General features: G+C 43.9%; 1 pseudogene; it reads right to left on the bottom strand.

Moving 5' to 3' along the window:
* Positions 1-3,334: 3,334 nt before the first annotated feature.
* LOC101649712 lies at positions 3,335-5,459 on the bottom strand (annotated as a pseudogene).
* Between the last annotated feature and the right edge of the window lie 10,827 nt (positions 5,460-16,286).

Below are 16,286 nucleotides of genomic sequence, written 5' to 3'. Positions count from 1 at the left end.
GGAGAGTGGCTCTGAAAAGGAAAGCTCGTGTGTGTGTGTGTGTGTGTGTGTGTGTGTGTGTGTGTGTGTGGCTTCCCCTTTCCTTAGCTCTCCATTGTATCCCCTGGTTTGTTAGTTCGCTTGTCCCCCCTCACCCCTACCCCCACAGCATTCATCTATGTATCCATTCATTTTACACAAATGGGCATGACTACAGCATGCCAAACTGTTCTAGAGCTGGGGTTAGAGGTGGGAGGTGGCAGGTGAGTGCCCAGCCTTGGTGCTTTGGGTACAGAATCCACAGGGAAGCAGTTGGTTAGGGCACCTGCTCTCTTAAGTACCAAGGCATCCTAAAAGTTCTTCTCAGATTGTTCATTAGGCTGAAAACAAGACCCCACTGTAAGCAGAAACAAATGATTACAAACACACAGTCCTAGGAGGCATTAACACCGGGCTTGGATGAATTCAACTTTTCACCTTTTATCTCCAGACCATTCTTAGACACTCAGGGATCCTTTCCCCCTTGACCATTAGCTGCTCCTGAAAACAGTTGTTCACACTCAAATTCAGATGCTTGAACTGAATTCATTAAGTCTTCCACCAACCACTTTATACCCTTCTCCCATAATCTCTATATTACATGTATCTCCACCCAAGGTTAAAGGAAACTAAAAATTAATGTATGGATTGTTATAAGAGCTACAAGAACCCACAATAAAATGATTTATTAAAAAAAGAAACTAAAAGTTTCAACTATCATAGTCTTTTTTATCTTCATTCTCCTTCTATTTACCAAAGAGCCCTGGTCCTTGTAGAGTGGTTACACATTGGGCTGTGATCCACAAGGTCAGCAGTTTGAAACCACCAGCTAGGTACTACACAAGAGAAAGATCGCTCTTTCTATTCCCATAAGTAGTTACAGTCTCGGAACTAACCCATCCTGTAGGCTTGCTGTGAGTCTACATCGACTTGGTGGCAGTGAATTTGGTTTCTTCATTTCCCACTTCATCTTGGCCATCAAGTTTTCTCAGTGCTGTGTTTGCAAGTGCCCCCAGACCCACCCCCTACTGTTAAGGAAGGGAGTTAATAGTATTCCTAGAGACTGAGTGAGCTGGAACTGTGAATTATACCATAACTCGAGACCAGTGATGGCCTTGGCTCTGTCAGCTGGAGACTTAGCAATGAGGGTTCCAACATCAACTTTGATCAGTGAAGTTCAAATAGTTGAGTTCATTCTTGACCTCTATACTTGCCACCACACCTAGAGCAAAACCTAGCATTTTGGTTGGACAGAGGTTGGTAACATCCACAGGATAGATAGGGGTTATATGAGACACATATTTTCTCACTCTGTGCCCATGCGAAGAAACTCTTTTATATGCATTCCCCTCTTTGACCTCTCTGTTCCCAGTATTTCAATCTTGTTTTTTCCAAAGTTTCTGATGGGCTGGCTAACCCATTAGCCCCTGCCTATGAGTCAGTATGGATTTTATATTAGGTCATCTCTCTTTCCATGGAAATGGGTTAAGCAAACATCCGGCTAAACATTCTGTCCATTGGAAAGATTTCCTGAGGAAATGGTGTGAGAGCCTCCACTGGCCTTCAGCTTCACTAATGGGAAGGAGAATCCAACTGCCCAAGAATCATTCCTATTAATCAAAGATCCAGCATGTCTCTACCCACAATCCTTCTTTATCTTGTTCTGACACCAACCATCCCTCCCAAGACACTCTCTTTCTCTGCTGGGGTTGATTGCTATGGCCACACAGGACTCACAGACAATATCATGTTAGGGGAATTATCAGGGGAGCTAACAGGTTACAAAATGTTAAAGCCGCAGGTCCTTTGTCTGAAGTGCCTCTGCTTAGCTATGCTGGAAAGCATCTCTCTCTCTCTGATACTCAGCATCTCAGCCACATGGTCTCTTCCGCCTCATTCTGTGCGCCAACAAGGTCACTTGATTCCCTGCTTCTTGGGTCTCCGTGCTATGGCTTCTGGTGCCTCTGCTGCATCGGACACATTAGCCAGGACCTCCCCTGTACTGCCCTGGTGGCTGTATTTCTTAATGGTCACAGGGCTCTTCATCCTGTTTCTGAGGTAGATGGCATACTTTTATACGCAACAGAGTGGCAAAACTGACCAATCCCAAAGTTAGTCTTGTGCACTTTACATACCTACCCCCGCCCATTCACTGGGGGTGAGTTAAACAAACCAGCTGCCATGGGAGAGTATTTTAAGCAATGTCACATGACCACAGCTGTACTTCAGGACACCACTGGAAAGGACTTCAGATGGAGCAACCATTCATTTATAAGTAGAACCACAAGTAAAGTCACCTGAGTATAAGAACCTCTTCACAAACTCTTAAGTGTATGTTGAAGGAGAAACAGAAAAGCCGTGGAGAAGACATCATAGAATCCAATTGCCCTACTCGCCTGGCTTTCATTTTTTTGCTTCCTTGAAGCACCAACTTTCTTATTATTAGCCCACATTCCTGTTCTCTTTTAACGCGTTGTAGACCAAATTAATCTTTTTCTGACTGGGAGTTGTGACAGGAACCAGCATGTTACAAAGCAGGGGCAGACCTACCTCTATTTTCATGTTTTTCTGCCCCCTCTTAACCTCTAGATTAGCAGTTCTCAACCTGTGGGCCATGACCCCTTTGGGGGTCCAACGACCCTTTCAGAAGGGTCACCCGACTCATCATAGTAGCAAAATGACAGTGATGAAGTAGCAACAAAAATAATTTTATGGTTGGGGGGTCACCACCACATGAGGAACTATCAAAGGGTCGCGGCATTAGGAAGGTTGAGAACCACTGCTCTAGATGTTGCTTCTCTTTCTCTCTCGGCCGTCCCTTAGCAAATATATTTTAATCCCTGTAAAATAAGGACAAGAAGTAGCTACCTCACTGTTCTGAGGTGTATGAGGATGGCCGACACTAAGCAGAGTCTTAGGCATATTCAAACTCTCACAGCTCCACCCTGCCTTTGAGCAAGCACTCCCTTTCACCAGTCATAGGCCATGGAACCACTCAGCCTGTCAACCAAGAATATGATGTGAGACCCTAATGCCAGGTGAGGACTAGATGTAACGTGCATGGGCTTGACCACTGTTGCCGACTCCCGCCTAAAGACTAAGTGACCCCGGAGCTCACGGTTCCCTGGCGGTGTCTCCCTCACAACTCCTTCTATCATGCTCAGTGGCTTAGGAGGGGTTTCTCCAGGCCCCTTGCCACACTGGGAACAGTGCGAGGGGACAAAGCTGGGGCCAATGACAAACAAATCTCAAGTTAGTGCCAAGTCTTCTTGGGGAGAGTTGGAATCAGTTGGAAGGTGAGGGGCAGACCAGGCTTTCAGTAACAGTACTGATCAAGTTTGAAGGGGCCATCACTCGGCATGCCCAATTCCTGGGCCTGCTTACTAGTCAGCTTAAACAGCTTCACGTTTAGCTTGCCTAGGTGGGCTTCAGTCACTGCCTCATCCAGCTTCTTGGACAACACGTGGACTCCAACAGGGTACTTGTCCAGGTGGGTCCACAGTTTTATCGGCACCAGCACCTGCAGGAGCAGCTTATCAGGAAGCTGGGGTGGCACGTGGCACCGCCCAGATTGACCAGCAGGCCCTCAGCCAGGAGGATGATGCAGGACCTGTTCTTCAGCTGGGAGTGGTCCACCTGAGGTTTTATGTTGGCCTTCTCCACAAAGTTCTCATTAAGCTACTCAACATCAATCTCCATATCCACGTGCCCAGTGTTGCACACAATGGCGTCATCCTTCACCTGCTCAACATGCCGGCCAAGGATGATATCAACACAGCCCGTGGTGGTAACAAAGATGTTGCCCTCCTGACAGGCTCCATCGATGGTGGTTACCTCATAGGTCTCCATGTGGCCTACAGTGCATTGATGGGGTCAATCTCATTGATGATACCATGAGCCCTGAAATCTCCCTGGGCCTGCTACCGTAGCCTGCTACCACTTGCTACTTTGTCTACAATTATCATGTCTGTAGCCTGCTTGATGCCATCAATGAGGGATTCCCAGCAGTCTAGAGGCTGTCAAACTTGCTCTTGCTGACAGTCATTGATGTTGATGGCTGGCACTTTGAGGACACAATTGAACTTCATCTTGTATAGGTTGTGGATTTTGGTTGTGTGTGAGGACCAGCCCCTTATCCAGATGGGTCTTAAGGGGGTGGTTGTGTTAGGTAGGCTAGCATAGGGCTGCGATGTCCACATGCCCAGAGGGCCAAGCTATGGAAACAAAATAGTGGCACACTGCACTTGCTCAGAGGTTCAGGTTTCCCGCCGGTGGCATGGGAGGGTGCTGCACCTGGATTGGCCCACCTAGGCCAGGTGAATTCAATTCAGCCAATGGGGTCGTCCACCACGCCTCCCCATGAAATCATTGAAAAGGCAGGAGCCAGGAGTCGATCGACAGAACTTTGGGAGAAGCCTGAGACACTTTGCGTGACTCTGCGAGTAGCTTCCAGGCAGGCTGCATGTTCGAGAGGAGTCTTATGGGTGCCTGTGTAAACCTGAAACTTCTTCTACCTCTCATAAAACTCACTTGGATCACAAACCAGGCTTCGCTGTGAATTCTTTCTCGCACGTAGCCAAGGACCGAGGTATATCTAGATACAGAGAGAGATCCAACAGTTGTGTAATTGAGGGGTACATTAAAGAGACATAACACAAGGCATACAAGGGCTCACCTCTTCTGATGTAGACTGGAACCAGAATGAGATCATAATGGATTCTCACAAGAGTTTATGTAATCTCAGGCATGCAAGCCACGGTAAGCACATAGGTAACAGGAAGGGGTTATACTAGAAAGATACACATAACAGAAGAGGGACGAGCTAGGGGTAAACATGCAATAGGAAGGGGAGGCATACAGGTGACAGGAAGGTACATACACAATAAGATGGGTGGGCTTCAGAGTCAAGATGGCAGCCTAACATTAGTTGTCTCTGAGCTGGCTTGACCTTAGGTGTCCTTGAACTCTTTTAAGGGGGATAATGTATGATCCTTATCAGAAGGGAATGGGTCCTACTTAGGGTGGGACAGAGAAGAGGGTCTGATTGCTTTTGATGGCAGACAGCCTTCAGGCAAGTAGCCTTCAAGCAATGAAGCTTCAAGAATACAATAAGCGACCTTGTGCTTGCAAACAGCACTACAAAATTGGCATTAGTATGGGGAGACATTGAGGGAAATAACTTTTCCTTAAGAGAATGAGACTGGAGCACATCTCCAACCCATGAATATGAAGGTCTCCCTCCATGGAAGCCCCAGCCTCCTTAATGTATGTACGTTGAGAGTTTGTTCTCATACACTCTCTTTCTGGTTGTTTCCCACAGTCGTGGTCTTCTCAGAAATACCTCAAATGCCCAGCAGGAGCTGTGGGTACTTGGTGTGAAGGAGGTTGGGGAGGTCACCGTCATTGCCTAGAATCATGCTGAACGACTCATCCTTGAAGTACAGGGTTTACATGATGCTCATAACTCCTGCCAGGATTGTTTCATGATGTGTTCTCTAATGTAGTCAATTCCCTGATGGGATCTTCTGTAAGCAGCCAAGCAGTTGTGGGAAGAAGAGGGTGGAATGCCACCCTTAATCTGGTCACAGCCGTGGTACAATTGAAAGGAAGTTTCATTGGGGATTTAGCCTACTCTTACTATAAGTTGGCACTGTGGGGAAGCTAGCTTACTTCTTGCTGGTCAAGATCTCAAATTTGGCCCATGGATCCTACACCCCTGGGAGCTATCAGCAGCATATCATACTGCCCACTAACCATGAACTCATCTATCTCTGTCTCCACCAGCCTGTGGTCTTCTTGCTTCCTGGTTTCTCTTCCTGGTTCACTGGTGCATGTAGCTATTCAAGTCAGAAAAAACCTCCAACTTAACACCGTCTTGAACCAGACTAGACTGAACTGGTTCTACAGCTTTGTGAGCCACTCTCTTTATATGATTATATGTATGTGTGTGTATGAGTGTGTGTGTGTGTGTGTGTGTGTGTGTGTGTGTGTGTGCGCGCGCGCGCGCGCGCGCGTGTACTTTGGGAGACTCAGTCTCATGTACTTTGGACATACTGTCAGGAGACCAGTCACTGGAGAAAGACATCATATTTGATAAAGTATCAGGGGAACAAAAAGAGGAAGACTTTTGACAGGATGGATTGACACAGTGACTCTATCAGTGGGCTCAAACATGTATAAAGTGTGCGTATAAAGCAGACAGGCAGTCAAGCGGAGGAAGACCCTCAATTAAAGGGATTGACACAATGGCTGCAGCGGTGGGCTTAAACATAACCACTGTGAGCATGGAGCAGGATGGGACAGTGTTTCATTCTGCTGTACACAGGGTAGCTATGAGTTGGAATCAAGTCAATGATACCCAACGGCAGCAGCAATATATATGTCACCGGTTTTGCTTCTCTCGAGAACTCAGCCTAGCAAAAAGGGACTTGGTAGCTGTGATCAAAGTAAGAATTTTGAGATGGGGAGATGAACCTGAATTGTCAGCATGTTGTTCTTGTTAGGTGCCCTCATGCCGGTTCCAACTCACAGTGACCCCGTGTACAACATGACTGGTCCTGCGCCGTCCTCACAATTGCTCGTCTGTTTGAGCTCAAGGATAGAGCCACGATGCCAATCCATCTTGTCAAAGTCTTCCTCTTTTTTGCTGCCCTGCTGCTTTATTAAGCATGCTGTCCTTTGCCAGGGACTGGTCTCTCCTGAAATTTATGTCCAAAGTACATTAGACAGAGTCTCCCAATTCTTGCCTTTAAGGAGCATTCTGGCTGTACTTCTTCCAAAACAGATTTGTTGGTTTTTTTGGAAGTCCATGGTATTTTCAATATTCTTTACCAGCATCATAATTCAATTCAAATTTTTCAATTCTTCTTTGGTCCCCCTTTAAAAAAATCATTTTATTGGGGCCTCATACAACTCTTATCACAAGCACATTTATACATTTATTGCCATCATCATTCTCAAAACATTTTCCTTCTACTTGAGCCCTTGGTATCAACTCCTCATTTTCCCCTCCCTCCTCTCCCTCCCTCATGAATCCTTTATAATTTATAGATTATTATTTTTTCCCCATGTCTTACACTGTCTCCCTTCACCCGCTTTTCTGTTGTCCATCCCCCAGGGAGGTGGTTATATGTGGATCATTGTGATTGGTTCCCCCTTTCTCCCCCACCTTCCCCTTCCCCTCCTGGTTTTGCTACTTTCATTCTTGGTCCTGAAGGGTTTATCTGTTCCTATCTGTACCAGTGTACATCCTCTGGTTTAGCCGGATTTATAAGGCAGAATTGGGATCATGATAGTGGAGGATGATGGTGGGGAGAGGAAGCATTAAAGAACTAGAGGAAAGTTGTATGTTTCATCGGTGCTATACTGCACTGGTCCCCCTTTTCAATGTCCAACTTCCATATGCATATGAGGCAATTGAAAATACCATGGTCTTAGTTCTCAAACATCCTTGCATTTCAACAATTAAATGGTCTTGTGCAGCAGATTTACCCAATGCAATTTGTCGTTTGATCTCTTGATTATTGCTTCAGTGAGCATTGATTGTGGCCAAGTAAGACAAAATCCATGAAAACTTCAGTGTTAGTCTGGGTTGACCAGAGAAACAAATTCATAGACGTTCATGTGTGTATCAGAAAGAGCTTTATATACAAGAGCACTTGAATATTGACAAAACATCCCAACCCAGTCCAGATCAAGTCCATAGTCCAATATTAGCCAATATGTTTGATACCAATCTATAGAGTCCTCTTCAGACTCAACGTAAGACATGCAATGATGCCAAATGCAGGAAGATTGCAGGCCAGTGGGTGGAAATACTTGTGGATCCAGTGGTGGTGGAAACATCTCAGGGCTGACGGAGGTCTCCATGTGGTTTCTCCAGCACTGAGGCTCTGGCTGCCATCAGCCTTTCTTCATGTGACTTGTCAACAAGAATGTCTATCAGGGACTGAGCCTGTCTTCTGCCTGTAGTAAGCTATCTATCTCCTTAGGACCTCCAAATGAAGTCATCAAGTTTCAACCTGATCGACAGGCTAACGTCCATCCCTTCACTCTGAATCCTCTCAAAGTGACAACAGATTATGTAACTACCACAACTTCAAACTTTTCTCTGTGTATCATGGTGTTACCTACTGGTCCTGTTGTGAGAATCTTGGTTTTCTTTACATTGAGTTGTAATCTGTATTGAAGATTGCAGTCCTTGATCTTTATTAGCAAGTGCTTCAAGTCCTCCTTAGGATTGTCAGGATAAACCCTGTAAAATCATTATGGTCCTCAGACATAAAAGAGGGAGCAAGAGTGTCAGATGATGTGATAATGAAAGCAGAGGAAAGGGGGAAAGATATGTATTTGAAGATATTATGTGGTTGGCTTTGAATGTGGAGGTAGAGCTTGCTTGTACCTTCAGGCCCAGTCCTATACATACCACTTCCATGTATTGATGGAGTGCTGCTGTGCACATCCACCTTTATGACTATTGGTCAGACAACATCCAATTCATGATTGGCAGTTCAGGCTACATGGTGGCCCATGATGAGAAGTTCAATTTCCACTAAGGCCCCAAAAGCTGTTTTTCCAAAGGGGGTAAGTTGTTTGCCAAAGGATGGCATAGCTTTGCTCCAAAATACTAGGGCTCTGTGCTATTATTCACCAATTGGGGCCTGCCAAAGAGTCCTAACTGTGTTTCTAATCACTGCTGACACCTCAAGTGTCATTGGATCAGCTGGATCATGTGTTTCAAGTGGCAGAGTGGCATGCATGGCAGTCTGAACCTGTTTCAGAGCTTTCTCTTGTTCTGGGCCCCACTCAAAATTGTCATAGTTTGAGTCACTTAATAGATAGGCTGGAATAGCATACTCAAATGAGGAATAAATTGTCTCTAAAGTCAGAAGGGAAAAATAAATAAATAAAATAAAATCAGAAGGGGCCTACCAGGTGTGGTGCCTCCTTTTTAGTTGTAGGATGGGCTAGATGCAATAACTTCTCTTTCACTTTAGTAAGAATATCTTGACAGAGCACACCAATAGAAATTTCACTGAGGTGGGCGGCACCTGAACTTTTGTCAGGTTAACTTTGCACCCTTTAGCCCATAGATGTTTTACCAATCAGTCTAAAGGCATTGATACTTCTTACTTACTAGGTGCAATCAGCATGATGCCATTGATGTAATGGACTAGGGTGACATTTGTGGAAGGGCAATCAAGATCCCTGTGAACAAAATTATGGCATAGCTCTGGAGAGGTGACAACCTTGAGTGAGAGATGTAGAAGTGTAGTGTTGCCCTTGTCAGATGGTCCTTTGAAACTGGAATCCAGAAAAAGGCACTGGCCAGATCAATAACCATATACCAGGTACCAGATCTGTCAATTTGCTCAAGCACAAAACCACATCTGGAACAGCAGCTGCAAATGAAGTTACCACCTGGTTAAATTTTTAATAATCCACTGTCATTCACCCAGTCCCATCTAGTTTTTTTGGGTTTTTTTGCACAGGAAAAATGGATTAGATTAATGGGGATGTGGTGGGAATGACCATCTCTATATCCATCAAGTCCTGATGGCCCTAATATCTACAATCTCTACAGGAATGCAGTGTTACTTTGGGTTTGCTATTGTCCTAGTCAGAGGCTGTTCTAATGGCTTCCACTTGGTTTTTGCTACCATAATAGCCCATATTAAACATCTCAAGGATCCAATAGTGGGATTCTGCAAGTTATTGAGTATGTCTAGTCCAATAACGCACTCTGGTATTGAGGAAATTACTACAGGATGGGTTTCAGGACCCACTGGATCCACTGTGAGATGGACCTCACCTAGGGCTCTCTTAATAAGTTGTCCTCCGACATGTGGATTAAGCATCTGGTGAATCCTCTCTGACCATAGATGTGAATAACCTTGCTATCATGTAGGACATTGGAAACTGGATTACTGCAGATACAGTTAGGCTAAAAATTGTCACCTTATCATTTGATTGCCCCTTTGACTCATTTTTAATTTGTTTTGCTTTTTAATATTTTCTGCTTTCTTTTCAATTGAGATGTTTTTCCTTGTTACTTTTTAATTGTAATTTTATTGTTGCTGGTTTTGTTTTATTGTTTGTTTATTTCTTTTCCTGTATACAAAATCGAGAATAGGTCTAAAGAGACCAAAACTGGATTAATGGTTCTTTGAGGGTGTGGTAGGGAAGTTTGGGGGAAATGAAGAGCTAATAACAATGGGTACAAGAAGGGAATTTGACTGTGGTGATGCTTGTATAACCCATCTTAAACATGATTGAATTATTAGAGTATATGATTTGTGAATTATATACATAACAATAACCTGTCCTCTATATGATCCACTCTGTTTGGGGGGCTTTTAATTCAGATTCAGTGTCCAGAAATCTATGAAATGTCTGATGTTTCCTTTCCCCCAGTGAACAGTCACTCTTGGGAAAGGCCAAAGATCCCCTTGGGGAGGACTAGGAGAAAGACTAAGAGTATACACTTTTGGTGGTGTAGTGAGGTCTTTCCTCAAAGGGACTTGGCCTCCCCATTCATTCAAAGGATTGTGAGTCTGCAAACTAGCCCAAGTCTGGGACTCACTTGAGGGATTATGATTCTCTGTTCTGATGATTCGACACAATAGATCAACACACGAGACACAGGATCCTGATCCAGCAGAAGGAAAAAGGGCAAAAGAAACCTTTGCTCCGGATGGATCTCTCTCTTATTCAACAGGCTACTCTCCTAGGGAGGTGTCATTATACAGGCAGAGTGATTGACAGATTGGCCACTGCTCTACCTTCACCCTGCTACCTCTAGTTGTCAGAAGTTCTAACCACCACAATGAAGGAAGCAAAAAGTCATTAAAAAGACAAGAAAGAAAGAATAGATCAAAATGGATGTCAGAAGAGACTTGGAATCTTGCTCTTAATTGTAGAGTAGCTAAGGCAAATGGAAGGAAAAAATGAAATAAAGGAGCTGAACATACAATTTTCAAAGGGTAACTTGAGAAGACAAAATAAAGTATTACAATGAAATGTACGGAGACCTCGAGTTAGAAAACCAAAAAGGAAAAGCACTCTTAGCACATCTTAACTTGAAAGAACTCAAGAAAAAAAATTCGAGACACAAGTTGCAACACTGAAAGATTCTATGGGCCAAATATTGAATGATTATTTGCAGGAAGCATCAAAAGAAGAAAGATGGACTTCTGATTGAAGATGGCTGACTGATCACATGGTGCATGAATCCCTCTCCAACAACCAAGAGCAAAACATCAAGAAAGAGAAAGTGTGGTGCAAACAATCATGGAGAATGACTCAAAAGATAAGTAACCTGAACCCCCCCCCTCCCCCCGCCACCCTCAGGTCCAGAGATGATGGGGGCAGCAGGGGGAAGAGGAAAGGATAAACATGCTTATGAGCCACCTAACCCTCCCTCTCACCTGACTGGCCTGCTGACTCACAGCAGGTTGTTTGGGCACCTTGCTTCCCAGCTGGTGTGCATTCTATACACCTGACCCCCAGACTGCCCATCCAGCTCCCCTTCTCTATCAGCCAGCACATAAGTCATATGCTGTAGGTGTGGAAGGCTAGCATAACTGAAATTATATGCTCTAGACACAAAGACTAGCATAACTGCCTTGCATCCTGGCCAATGAGCATACTGTTCCCTCCAGTCTTCTGGCTGGCTCGAGCCTCTCCAACCCCTCATGACCTCATCTCTCAGCCAGCCCCCATTTAGAACTCCTTAGGCCATCCAGCACAACAGCCTGTCCTCTGGGAAGACTTGTGCCTTGCTCTTTTCCCCGAGGCCACCCTAAGCAAGGCCTTTTTCCCTGGATAGTGCCTGACTCATCTCCATCTTTTTGAGGTCTTTAAAACCAACTGAAGGGTACCTCCCTGTGAGTTTGATATTCTTTCCCCCTAGCACAAGGAACAGCATGGATTTATGCTAGGGACAAAAGGAGGTCATACTAAAGTATGAATACAGGAGCTCGAGCTCTAGGAAATCTGTTAGTTCAGTTTCATCAGAATATAGGGAGATCTAGAAGGTATGGGAATTGAAATTTGGACAGTGACATATTCGTCTGAGTCTTATATTTAATATCAACTAGGGAGCCTTTGAAGGTTTTTCCAAGGAAAAGGAACCCAATCAGACTTGAACTTCGGAAATAAAAATCAGTCAATAGTGTATACTAGGTAGAAGAAAGGGAGGAATTAGATGTAGAGAGTCAATACATTCTGGACATTGCAAAATTAGTTACATAGGTACCTCTGGTGAATTTGTTATAAACTAATTTAAATCATGTTTACTTAAGTCATTAACATTTAACTCTATAGAACAAGCTTTTTTTAAAAAAAACCTCTATTTATTGAGTCCCTAATTACCAGCAGTTCTAAATAAGGGGTACTTTAACTACTCAGTCCTCCATAAAATGCTCTCTCTACCTGTTTAGACTAGAGTACCATTGAAAGGGTGAGAAAAATTTTCTGCTACTTTTGATGGTGTCCTGTAGATATTCTGTGGGCTTTTTATTTGAAATTCTTTTCCTATACTACCTTAATCTAAAAACTAATTATACTTTATGAGACTTCCAGTGCTTTGAGCTGGAGTCTCACAAAGGAACTACAGCAACGATGCCACCTCCTTTATGTAAACATATGCTAGGTGTGATGGTGGTGTATGTATATCAGACAGGGATTGGGGTATGTTTTAGGGTACAAAAGAACTCTCACTATAATTTAAGGAGAACATGTGTTAGGTCTTAAACAAGACAAAGACAAGACAAAGGCACATCATCCAGATGAGGGATACCATTAACACGAGGCAATAATAGTGTCCAAGGGTTTGTTGAGGCAGAGCTTTCCAAAGGACACGAGAAGGGGAAGGAAATCATCACAGAAGCATGATTGGTGGCAGATCAATACATCACAGTTACAAGTAGGACTATAAAAGCAGGATGGGACCTTGATTGGGACATGTACAATTATGTAAAATTTGCTTGACCCAAGTCATGATATTTTCAATTGCTTCCTAGGCATGTGAAAGCTGGACATTGAAGAAGGAAGATAAAAGAAGAATTGATGCATTTGAATTATAATGTGTTGAAGAATATTGAAAGTACTGTGGACTGCCAAATGAATAAACAAATCTATCTTGGAAGAAAGATAGCCAGAATGTTTCTTAGAAGCAAGGGTGGTGACACTTGGTTGCACACACTTTGGATATGTTCTCAGCAGAGACCAGGCCCTAGGAAAGGACATCATGCCTGGCAAGGTAGAGGGCCAGTGGGGGCGTGGCGGTTGGGGGGAGATCTTAGACAACTTAGACCACTTGAATTGACACAGTGGCTACAACAACAGGCTCACAGATAGCAATTGGGAAGATGGAGCAGGACTAAGCAGTATTTCTTGTTGTTGTCATAGGGGTCTCTCACTATGGGTCGGAACTAACCCCATAAGACCACCACCAATGGTTTACAGCTTTGGAAACCCACAGAGGTTGTACGTGTTCTACTAGGGTCACAATGAGTGGGAGTCAACTCGATTCAGGTGAGACTGGGTTTTGAGTGAGGGTCACTGTTTAGGTGGAGTGCATTCAGTGACAATGGGTAGAGCTTCCCCAGGCTTAAAACCTCCAATATAAATTTATCTGAAAACTTGCATTTTTTCATTGTACAACTTGCCCCTCCACTGCCTGCCTTCCAGTTTCTGACAAACACAAGTGATAGCAGCTGCCCCACTTGCAAGCTCTGCTTAAATACCCTCTGTTTGCTCTGATTTGGGTGGTCTTTCTTTATTTTTACAACGTAGAATGGACATGCACCGTGGAAGGGACTGGAAAATGATTCTCTCTGTCCTCCATTCCAGTATTTCAGCAGCGGGCAATGACCCCTTCACTGGCCTCTGTTCTCCTCCACCACCCCAATGGCTGTGATGTCATTATTTAGCTTGTCTTTCATCAGCCATGATAGCTTAATGCAATCTAGATGTTGTGTCTACTTTTCTCAACATTTTGACTACAAAAGCCATAACAATCCAACATGCTTGGAAACGCAGGCAGGTGCTAACAGACATAAGCAAAGCCATTCAACGGGAGTGTTCTGGATTAAATTGTGTCTTCCAAAAATATGTTTTGAAATCCTAAGCCACATACCTATAAATAATATCCTGTGTAGAAATAGGAGTGTTCTTCTGTTATGTTAATTAGGCCATGCCACACTAGGGTGGCCCCAAATCTATTCAGTTGTGAGCTGGAAAAAGAGCAGAACAGACAGAGACCTCCCGGAGACCAGGAATGACAAGAAGCTTATGGGGTCACTAAACAAATAGAGCCTCCTCCTAGAGTCACAAGTCTAAATTTGAACTTGTAGCCTCTTGAACTGTGAGAAAATGAATTTCTGTTCTTTAAAATCACCTACTCATTCCATTTCTGTTATGGCAGCACTGTAATTAAGACAAGGAAGCATCCAAAGGTGCTAGGCTGGGTAGAGTAGGGAAACAAATGCATAGACACTGAGTTAGTTAATTGTGCCAGCCTGGCCGATAATCACATGTGGGGCTGGTTGAAAGGTGGAGGGATAAATGGGTGGTGAGCCTCGCCTTTCTAGTTCTCGGGTCTCTTGTTTTATGATGGTTGCACCGGGTGCAGCTGCCTTAGCAGTTCCCTGCTTCAGCTTGCAAGATTGACTTCCTACAAGACATCCCCAAGGAGAAGCTACATGGACCTATCCCGATGCAGCCTTGGGTGCTGGAGCAGCCGTGTGGAGACCCCTGCTAGTGCTGAGATGCTTGTTCGTTCACTGACTCAGTTTTCCTCCTGCAGTCGGCATCATTGCCTCTGTTTTGTGAGGTGGAGGACTTTGTGGACTGGTGTTGGGTTAATGGGTTAATGTTGGACTTGTGGGCTTGGGCAGCATTGGGTTGGGATGTTTTCGTGATGCACCTTTTCTTTACATAAAACTCTCTCTTATACATGAGTCTCTGTGGATTTGTTTCTCCAAAGTACCCAGACTAATACAGACACTAATATGTGTATAAGACAGAGTTTTACATAGAAGAGCAATTGTATATTGAGAAACATCCCAGCCCAGTCCAGATCAGGTCCATAAGTCCGATATCACCCCACATGTCGATACTAGTCCATAAATTCCTCTTTAGTTTCACACAGCCATGCAATGACTTTGAATGCTCGACGATCACAGCCCAGTGGGTGGTAAGTCTTGTGGATCCAGTGGTAGTAGAAGCATCTGAGTGCTGGCGTGAGGTTCCAAGTGGCTCCTCCAGCTCTGAGGCTCTGACTGCCATCAGCCTGTCTCCATGTGGCTTGTCAACAAGAATGTCTCTCCGGGGGTGAGTGTATGTCCTGCCTCCAGCAAACTGTTTATCTCCATAGGGCCTCCAAATGAGGTCATTGAGCTGCGACCTGATTGACAGGCTAAATTCCACCCCCCCACTCTTAAATCTTTCTCAAAATGACAACAGATTATGTAACTACCACAGGGAGTAGACTGAGTGTATGTTAACTTGGACTGATTGGGGCCCATAAAAAAGCTTCGATGTTCAAATGCTTACTTAGGATTTAATTAGAAATGTGTCATTTTTATATTTAAGACTGTATAGATAAATTACTTCTATCTATTAAAATAAATAAATATATTGTGAATTTAATTGGAAGTAAAAATATATATATTGTGAATTTGATTAGAAGATTAATTATAAATGAGGCCATGTGGCTATGAGTAACAATGCTGTCTCACACTGTTGAGCTATTAAAATGTATCAAAGTCATTTGTAGAGAAGGTAACTGGTGTCCATGGATATTGGTAAAAGTTTGATCAGAATAAGAAGTCACAGGTTCTTCAATGAGAAGCTTAGGGCACTTGCTTTTGAGATTTCCTGTGTACTAGAAAAATCCTAGTTAAAAACGTAAGGCATCGAGTCATAGGTTACAAATCAGTCTAACCCATCCAAGCTTGCTGGCAAAATTCCTGGACAAAGCCAGTTATTCAGAGATAGTCCAGGTTTATTTTCTTACAAAGCCTTTCCATCTACTGATCTAAATGGTTCAGTTTGAACCCATATAGCAACTCCTCTGGTAATCTGCTTCCATAAAAATTACAGCCAAGAACACTTTATGTATCTCAGTTCTATTCTCTTGCACCTGGGATCATCATGGGCCAGAATAGATTCAACAATAGGTTTGGTTTCTGGTTTTCTACAGTATTTTAGGGGGAGGTTTGTTCTCAGGGGTCGAGCACTCAGCTGCTAATTGAAAGGCTGGC

Source organism: Echinops telfairi, unplaced genomic scaffold, assembly GCF_000313985.2.
Source record: "Echinops telfairi isolate 266 unplaced genomic scaffold, ASM31398v2 ScPeMD7_4;HRSCAF=17, whole genome shotgun sequence".
NCBI classification, from domain to species: Eukaryota; Metazoa; Chordata; class Mammalia; order Afrosoricida; family Tenrecidae; genus Echinops; species Echinops telfairi.
This window is presented reverse-complemented; position numbering and strand designations above follow the sequence as displayed.